Source organism: Rhinatrema bivittatum, chromosome 1 (genome assembly GCF_901001135.1).
Source record: "Rhinatrema bivittatum chromosome 1, aRhiBiv1.1, whole genome shotgun sequence".
Lineage (NCBI taxonomy): Eukaryota > Metazoa > Chordata > Amphibia > Gymnophiona > Rhinatrematidae > Rhinatrema > Rhinatrema bivittatum.
Window position 1 is genome coordinate 635,201,192 of NC_042615.1, and position 8,783 is coordinate 635,209,974.

Below are 8,783 nucleotides of genomic sequence, written 5' to 3' on the forward strand. Positions count from 1 at the left end.
CTACCCACAAAAGAAACATATACAATTAAGACTGTTATTGGTAAAGGAGCTATCTTGCTGTATGACTTGCCACAGGAAGAGTATTTCACCTATATAATCACTTGTTCAAATCTAATACAACTGGGATCAATAGAGGCTAAAAGCCATTATCTGCTGAAAAGTATTGTGTGCAATGTAAAAATTGGGGCTACAGTCCTGCCTCCAAGTTAAGTTAATTAAAAATTATCATATATGTCATAATTTTGCTACTTCTTTCAAAAAGTTATCAAGTATTGAATCATCATTAAAACTAAATTTCCATTTCATCCCACTGAAAAGCCCTTCTCCCAGTATAAAAGGTCGCCAGCTGCAATTTTGGGGGGTAATCATAAGGCTTGGGGATAACAGCACGGAGCTGCAGTTACTGCCCTTAAGAGAAACATGGGAGTTACCTGCACAGAGAGCAGGTTACTACCTCAAGAAGCTTGCTGGGCAGACTGTGTTTTTGGTAAGGACATTAATAAGGCATTCTTCATAGGAAGCCTTGTCAGGAGAATGGGATGTAAGGGATACACAGGAATTATGGACCGAAATATAAAGGAGCATGGAAATGGCAAAGGAATGCTCGCGTCAGGTTTTTCAGTAACTGCAAGAGACGGAAGACAGGAGAGCAAGCGGAGGCAGGACGGGCGATCGGGCAGGCAAGCCATCAGTCATGCAGGAAGAAGATATTGGCTAAGCCCTAAAGGTTGCCCACACGCAGTTCTTTAGCTGTTCAAGTGAACAGAGGAAGACCGATAGGGGAAAGGAGAATCCAAGGGAAGGGCGGCAGTGCGGAAAAGAGGAATTGGATTCTATCATCAACCGAGGGTCCTGACTTCTTCACTCAGGGATACCGATATGCAGAGGTGAGGGAAGAATCTCAGGACTGCTGCTACGGCCAAGTCCTAAAGGAAAGGAAGAAAGCTTGCATGGGAGTAACCTCCTGCAGAGGCAGTTACTACCTTTCGCAGAAGGCATGGAGATTACTACCCTTAGCCAATAAGCTTTTGGTGCTTCTAATGCAACTGCGACACCGCTTCTAAGACCAAGTCCACAAGCAAAGCAAATCAAGCGGCACTGTCCGGATTTTCAAGAAAGCCCCTCTCCCAGTATAAAAGGTCGCCAGCTGCAATTTTGGGGGGAAATCATAAGGCTTGGGGATAACAGCACGGAGCGGCAGTTACCTCCCTTAAGAGAAACATGGGAGTTACCTGCACAGAGAGCAGGTTACTACCTGAAGAAGCTTGCTGGGCAGACTGGATTGAGCATTTGGTCCTTTTCTGCCAATAATCCTGCTACTATGTTTTAAGTGAAGAGAAAAATCAGAAGAAAGCTGATGGCATAAAGCAATACACTTGCCCGGTGTCACCCGGCAAGGAGAGCTGAATGGAGCAAAGGTTAGGTACGTACGCTTGCATGGAGACGGACAAGTGAAGCAAGCGGGAGAAGAGATACACCAAAGCACTCTTTAATGGCCTTGAGTGTCATGGACGCGACCTGCTGCATTTAAAAGAGAACGGCAGACTTCTCCTCACAGAGCAGAGTGGCGCAGCGGGAGCGTGCTGGGCCCATAACCCAGAGGTCGATGGATCGAAACCATCCTCTGCTAGTGCAGACTCATTTTCAAGTCCTGCATGAAATTTTAAAGCAGAAGGATACAGTTTCCCATCATAAAGCTTTGTGTTCTAATTAGGAATATCAGCGCTAGTCAACCCTAAGGTTAAAAGCACCTGCTTGTTGGAAAAATGGCAAGCAAGAACGCATCATAAAGCTCAGCGTTCTAATTTGGAATATCTGTGGTAGTGTATCCTGAAGCTAAACGTAGCTGCTTGTTGGAGCATTGGCCACCAAGAAGGCACCTTTCCACCTTCCACTCGCTTTTGGAAAGGAAGATGGTATCCAGTGGCTCATTGGTCTAGGGGTATGATTCTCGCTTTGGGTGCGAGAGGTCCTGGGTTCAACTCCCAGATGAGCCCTTTGATTTCTGCTCACAGGGACACCTGGGTGGCGGAAAGCAGAAACCTCTGCTGGCTGGAAGGAGTGGCAAACCCTGTACTAGTCAAGCTTTTGTGTTTTTGGTAAGGACATTAATAAGGCATTCTTCATAGGAAGCCTTGTCAGGAGAATGGGATGTAAGGGATACACAGGAATTATGGACCGAAATATAAAGGAGCATGGAAATGGCAAAGGAATGCTCGCGTCAGGTTTTTCAGTAACTGCAAGAGACGGAAGACAGGAGAGCAAGCGGAGGCAGGACGGGCGATCGGGCAGGCAAGCCATCGGTCATGCAGGAAGAAGATATTGGCTAAGCCCTAAAGGATGCCCACACGCAGTTCTTTAGCTGTTCAAGTGAACAGAGGAAGACCGATAGGGGAAAGGAGAATCCAAGGGAAGGGCGGCAGTGCGGAAAAGAGGAATTGGATTCTATCATCAACCCTAGGGTCCTGACTTCTTCACTCAGGGATACCGATATGCAGAGGTGAGGGAAGAATCTCAGGACTGCTGCTACGGCCAAGTCCTAAAGGAAAGGAAGAAAGCTTGCATGGGAGTAACCTCCTGCAGAGGCAGTTACTACCTTTCGCAGAAGGCATGGAGATTACTACCCTTAGCCAATAAGCTTTTGGTGCTTCTAATGCAACTGCGACACCGCTTCTAAGACCAAGTCCACAAGCAAAGCAAATCAAGCGGCACTGTCCGGATTTTCAAGAAAGCCCCTCTCCCAGTATAAAAGGTCGCCAGCTGCAATTTTGGGGGGAAATCATAAGGCTTGGGGATAACAGCACGGAGCGGCAGTTACCTCCCTTAAGAGAAACATGGGAGTTACCTGCACAGAGAGCAGGTTACTACCTGAAGAAGCTTGCTGGGCAGACTGGATTGAGCATTTGGTCCTTTTCTGCCAATAATCCTGCTACTATGTTTTAAGTGAAGAGAAAAATCAGAAGAAAGCTGATGGCATAAAGCAATACACTTGCCCGGTGTCACCCGGCAAGGAGAGCTGAATGGAGCAAAGGTTAGGTACGTACGCTTGCATGGAGACGGACAAGTGAAGCAAGCGGGAGAAGAGATACACCAAAGCACTCTTTAATGGCCTTGAGTGTCATGGACGCGACCTGCTGCATTTAAAAGAGAACGGCAGACTTCTCCTCACAGAGCAGAGTGGCGCAGCGGGAGCGTGCTGGGCCCATAACCCAGAGGTCGATGGATCGAAACCATCCTCTGCTAGTGCAGACTCATTTTCAAGTCCTGCATGAAATTTTAAAGCAGAAGGATACAGTTTCCCATCATAAAGCTTTGTGTTCTAATTAGGAATATCAGCGCTAGTCAACCCTAAGGTTAAAAGCACCTGCTTGTTGGAAAAATGGCAAGCAAGAACGCATCATAAAGCTCAGCGTTCTAATTTGGAATATCTGTGGTAGTGTATCCTGAAGCTAAACGTAGCTGCTTGTTGGAGCATTGGCCACCAAGAAGGCACCTTTCCACCTTCCACTCGCTTTTGGAAAGGAAGATGGTATCCAGTGGCTCATTGGTCTAGGGGTATGATTCTCGCTTTGGGTGCGAGAGGTCCTGGGTTCAACTCCCAGATGAGCCCTTTGATTTCTGCTCACAGGGACACCTGGGTGGCGGAAAGCAGAAACCTCTGCTGGCTGGAAGGAGTGGCAAACCCTGTACTAGTCAAGCTTTTGTGTTTTTGGTAAGGACATTAATAAGGCATTCTTCATAGGAAGCCTTGTCAGGAGAATGGGATGTAAGGGATACACAGGAATTATGGACCGAAATATAAAGGAGCATGGAAATGGCAAAGGAATGCTCGCGTCAGGTTTTTCAGTAACTGCAAGAGACGGAAGACAGGAGAGCAAGCGGAGGCAGGACGGGCGATCGGGCAGGCAAGCCATCGGTCATGCAGGAAGAAGATATTGGCTAAGCCCTAAAGGTTGCCCACACGCAGTTCTTTAGCTGTTCAAGTGAACAGAGGAAGACCGATAGGGGAAAGGAGAATCCAAGGGAAGGGCGGCAGTGCGGAAAAGAGGAATTGGATTCTATCATCAACCGAGGGTCCTGACTTCTTCACTCAGGGATACCGATATGCAGAGGTGAGGGAAGAATCTCAGGACTGCTGCTACGGCCAAGTCCTAAAGGAAAGGAAGAAAGCTTGCATGGGAGTAACCTCCTGCAGAGGCAGTTACTACCTTTCGCAGAAGGCATGGAGATTACTACCCTTAGCCAATAAGCTTTTGGTGCTTCTAATGCAACTGCGACACCGCTTCTAAGACCAAGTCCACAAGCAAAGCAAATCAAGCGGCACTGTCCGGATTTTCAAGAAAGCCCCTCTCCCAGTATAAAAGGTCGCCAGCTGCAATTTTGGGGGGAAATCATAAGGCTTGGGGATAACAGCACGGAGCGGCAGTTACCTCCCTTAAGAGAAACATGGGAGTTACCTGCACAGAGAGCAGGTTACTACCTGAAGAAGCTTGCTGGGCAGACTGGATTGAGCATTTGGTCCTTTTCTGCCAATAATCCTGCTACTATGTTTTAAGTGAAGAGAAAAATCAGAAGAAAGCTGATGGCATAAAGCAATACACTTGCCCGGTGTCACCCGGCAAGGAGAGCTGAATGGAGCAAAGGTTAGGTACGTACGCTTGCATGGAGACGGACAAGTGAAGCAAGCGGGAGAAGAGATACACCAAAGCACTCTTTAATGGCCTTGAGTGTCATGGACGCGACCTGCTGCATTTAAAAGAGAACGGCAGACTTCTCCTCACAGAGCAGAGTGGCGCAGCGGGAGCGTGCTGGGCCCATAACCCAGAGGTCGATGGATCGAAACCATCCTCTGCTAGTGCAGACTCATTTTCAAGTCCTGCATGAAATTTTAAAGCAGAAGGATACAGTTTCCCATCATAAAGCTTTGTGTTCTAATTAGGAATATCAGCGCTAGTCAACCCTAAGGTTAAAAGCACCTGCTTGTTGGAAAAATGGCAAGCAAGAACGCATCATAAAGCTCAGCGTTCTAATTTGGAATATCTGTGGTAGTGTATCCTGAAGCTAAACGTAGCTGCTTGTTGGAGCATTGGCCACCAAGAAGGCACCTTTCCACCTTCCACTCGCTTTTGGAAAGGAAGATGGTATCCAGTGGCTCATTGGTCTAGGGGTATGATTCTCGCTTTGGGTGCGAGAGGTCCTGGGTTCAACTCCCAGATGAGCCCTTTGATTTCTGCTCACAGGGACACCTGGGTGGCGGAAAGCAGAAACCTCTGCTGGCTGGAAGGAGTGGCAAACCCTGTACTAGTCAAGCTTTTGTGTTTTTGGTAAGGACATTAATAAGGCATTCTTCATAGGAAGCCTTGTCAGGAGAATGGGATGTAAGGGATACACAGGAATTATGGACCGAAATATAAAGGAGCATGGAAATGGCAAAGGAATGCTCGCGTCAGGTTTTTCAGTAACTGCAAGAGACGGAAGACAGGAGAGCAAGCGGAGGCAGGACGGGCGATCGGGCAGGCAAGCCATCGGTCATGCAGGAAGAAGATATTGGCTAAGCCCTAAAGGTTGCCCACACGCAGTTCTTTAGCTGTTCAAGTGAACAGAGGAAGACCGATAGGGGAAAGGAGAATCCAAGGGAAGGGCGGCAGTGCGGAAAAGAGGAATTGGATTCTATCATCAACCGAGGGTCCTGACTTCTTCACTCAGGGATACCGATATGCAGAGGTGAGGGAAGAATCTCAGGACTGCTGCTACGGCCAAGTCCTAAAGGAAAGGAAGAAAGCTTGCATGGGAGTAACCTCCTGCAGAGGCAGTTACTACCTTTCGCAGAAGGCATGGAGATTACTACCCTTAGCCAATAAGCTTTTGGTGCTTCTAATGCAACTGCGACACCGCTTCTAAGACCAAGTCCACAAGCAAAGCAAATCAAGCGGCACTGTCCGGATTTTCAAGAAAGCCCCTCTCCCAGTATAAAAGGTCGCCAGCTGCAATTTTGGGGGGAAATCATAAGGCTTGGGGATAACAGCACGGAGCGGCAGTTACCTCCCTTAAGAGAAACATGGGAGTTACCTGCACAGAGAGCAGGTTACTACCTGAAGAAGCTTGCTGGGCAGACTGGATTGAGCATTTGGTCCTTTTCTGCCAATAATCCTGCTACTATGTTTTAAGTGAAGAGAAAAATCAGAAGAAAGCTGATGGCATAAAGCAATACACTTGCCCGGTGTCACCCGGCAAGGAGAGCTGAATGGAGCAAAGGTTAGGTACGTACGCTTGCATGGAGACGGACAAGTGAAGCAAGCGGGAGAAGAGATACACCAAAGCACTCTTTAATGGCCTTGAGTGTCATGGACGCGACCTGCTGCATTTAAAAGAGAACGGCAGACTTCTCCTCACAGAGCAGAGTGGCGCAGCGGGAGCGTGCTGGGCCCATAACCCAGAGGTCGATGGATCGAAACCATCCTCTGCTAGTGCAGACTCATTTTCAAGTCCTGCATGAAATTTTAAAGCAGAAGGATACAGTTTCCCATCATAAAGCTTTGTGTTCTAATTAGGAATATCAGCGCTTGTCAACCCTAAGGTTAAAAGCACCTGCTTGTTGGAAAAATGGCAAGCAAGAACGCATCATAAAGCTCAGCGTTCTAATTTGGAATATCTGTGGTAGTGTATCCTGAAGCTAAACGTAGCTGCTTGTTGGAGCATTGGCCACCAAGAAGGCACCTTTCCACCTTCCACTCGCTTTTGGAAAGGAAGATGGTATCCAGTGGCTCATTGGTCTAGGGGTATGATTCTCGCTTTGGGTGCGAGAGGTCCTGGGTTCAACTCCCAGATGAGCCCTTTGATTTCTGCTCACAGGGACACCTGGGTGGCGGAAAGCAGAAACCTCTGCTGGCTGGAAGGAGTGGCAAACCCTGTACTAGTCAAGCTTTTGTGTTTTTGGTAAGGACATTAATAAGGCATTCTTCATAGGAAGCCTTGTCAGGAGAATGGGATGTAAGGGATACACAGGAATTATGGACCGAAATATAAAGGAGCATGGAAATGGCAAAGGAATGCTCGCGTCAGGTTTTTCAGTAACTGCAAGAGACGGAAGACAGGAGAGCAAGCGGAGGCAGGACGGGCGATCGGGCAGGCAAGCCATCGGTCATGCAGGAAGAAGATATTGGCTAAGCCCTAAAGGTTGCCCACACGCAGTTCTTTAGCTGTTCAAGTGAACAGAGGAAGACCGATAGGGGAAAGGAGAATCAAGGGAAGGGCGGCAGTGCGGAAAAGAGGAATTGGATTCTATCATCAACCGAGGGTCCTGACTTCTTCACTCAGGGATACCGATATGCAGAGGTGAGGGAAGAATCTCAGGACTGCTGCTACGGCCAAGTCCTAAAGGAAAGGAAGAAAGCTTGCATGGGAGTAACCTCCTGCAGAGGCAGTTACTACCTTTCGCAGAAGGCATGGAGATTACTACCCTTAGCCAATAAGCTTTTGGTGCTTCTAATGCAACTGCGACACCGCTTCTAAGACCAAGTCCACAAGCAAAGCAAATCAAGCGGCACTGTCCGGATTTTCAAGAAAGCCCCTCTCCCAGTATAAAAGGTCGCCAGCTGCAATTTTGGGGGGAAATCATAAGGCTTGGGGATAACAGCACGGAGCGGCAGTTACCTCCCTTAAGAGAAACATGGGAGTTACCTGCACAGAGAGCAGGTTACTACCTGAAGAAGCTTGCTGGGCAGACTGGATTGAGCATTTGGTCCTTTTCTGCCAATAATCCTGCTACTATGTTTTAAGTGAAGAGAAAAATCAGAAGAAAGCTGATGGCATAAAGCAATACACTTGCCCGGTGTCACCCGGCAAGGAGAGCTGAATGGAGCAAAGGTTAGGTACGTACGCTTGCATGGAGACGGACAAGTGAAGCAAGCGGGAGAAGAGATACACCAAAGCACTCTTTAATGGCCTTGAGTGTCATGGACGCGACCTGCTGCATTTAAAAGAGAACGGCAGACTTCTCCTCACAGAGCAGAGTGGCGCAGCGGGAGCGTGCTGGGCCCATAACCCAGAGGTCGATGGATCGAAACCATCCTCTGCTAGTGCAGACTCATTTTCAAGTCCTGCATGAAATTTTAAAGCAGAAGGATACAGTTTCCCATCATAAAGCTTTGTGTTCTAATTAGGAATATCAGCGCTAGTCAACCCTAAGGTTAAAAGCACCTGCTTGTTGGAAAAATGGCAAGCAAGAACGCATCATAAAGCTCAGCGTTCTAATTTGGAATATCTGTGGTAGTGTATCCTGAAGCTAAACGTAGCTGCTTGTTGGAGCATTGGCCACCAAGAAGGCACCTTTCCACCTTCCACTCGCTTTTGGAAAGGAAGATGGTATCCAGTGGCTCATTGGTCTAGGGGTATGATTCTCGCTTTGGGTGCGAGAGGTCCTGGGTTCAACTCCCAGATGAGCCCTTTGATTTCTGCTCACAGGGACACCTGGGTGGCGGAAAGCAGAAACCTCTGCTGGCTGGAAGGAGTGGCAAACCCTGTACTAGTCAAGCTTTTGTGTTTTTGGTAAGGACATTAATAAGGCATTCTTCATAGGAAGCCTTGTCAGGAGAATGGGATGTAAGGGATACACAGGAATTATGGACCGAAATATAAAGGAGCATGGAAATGGCAAAGGAATGCTCGCGTCAGGTTTTTCAGTAACTGCAAGAGACGGAAGACAGGAGAGCAAGCGGAGGCAGGACGGGCGATCGGGCAGGCAAGCCATCGGTCATGCAGGAAGAAGATATTGGCTAAGCCCT

The 8,783-nt window shown here is 48.0% G+C and overlaps 10 non-coding genes across 10 annotated transcripts; all 10 read left to right on the top strand.

The window, feature by feature from the left end:
* Positions 1 to 1,558: 1,558 nt before the first annotated feature.
* On the top strand, positions 1,559 to 1,630 carry TRNAM-CAU. The gene has a single exon. It is a non-coding gene; the product is annotated as a tRNA-Met (tRNA).
* Positions 1,631 to 1,925: 295 nt separating this feature from the next.
* TRNAP-UGG lies at positions 1,926 to 1,997 on the top strand. The gene has a single exon. It is a non-coding gene; the product is annotated as a tRNA-Pro (tRNA).
* A 1,174-nt stretch (positions 1,998 to 3,171) lies between these two features.
* On the top strand, positions 3,172 to 3,243 carry TRNAM-CAU. The gene has a single exon. It is a non-coding gene; the product is annotated as a tRNA-Met (tRNA).
* A 295-nt stretch (positions 3,244 to 3,538) lies between these two features.
* Positions 3,539 to 3,610, top strand: TRNAP-UGG. Its single transcript has one exon. It is a non-coding gene; the product is annotated as a tRNA-Pro (tRNA).
* Positions 3,611 to 4,783: 1,173 nt separating this feature from the next.
* TRNAM-CAU lies at positions 4,784 to 4,855 on the top strand. The gene has a single exon. It is a non-coding gene; the product is annotated as a tRNA-Met (tRNA).
* Positions 4,856 to 5,150: 295 nt separating this feature from the next.
* On the top strand, positions 5,151 to 5,222 carry TRNAP-UGG. The gene has a single exon. It is a non-coding gene; the product is annotated as a tRNA-Pro (tRNA).
* Positions 5,223 to 6,395: 1,173 nt separating this feature from the next.
* Positions 6,396 to 6,467, top strand: TRNAM-CAU. The gene has a single exon. It is a non-coding gene; the product is annotated as a tRNA-Met (tRNA).
* A 295-nt stretch (positions 6,468 to 6,762) lies between these two features.
* Positions 6,763 to 6,834, top strand: TRNAP-UGG. Its single transcript has one exon. It is a non-coding gene; the product is annotated as a tRNA-Pro (tRNA).
* Positions 6,835 to 8,006: 1,172 nt separating this feature from the next.
* Positions 8,007 to 8,078, top strand: TRNAM-CAU. Its single transcript has one exon. It is a non-coding gene; the product is annotated as a tRNA-Met (tRNA).
* A 295-nt stretch (positions 8,079 to 8,373) lies between these two features.
* Positions 8,374 to 8,445, top strand: TRNAP-UGG. Its single transcript has one exon. It is a non-coding gene; the product is annotated as a tRNA-Pro (tRNA).
* The last annotated feature ends 338 nt before the right edge of the window (positions 8,446 to 8,783 follow it).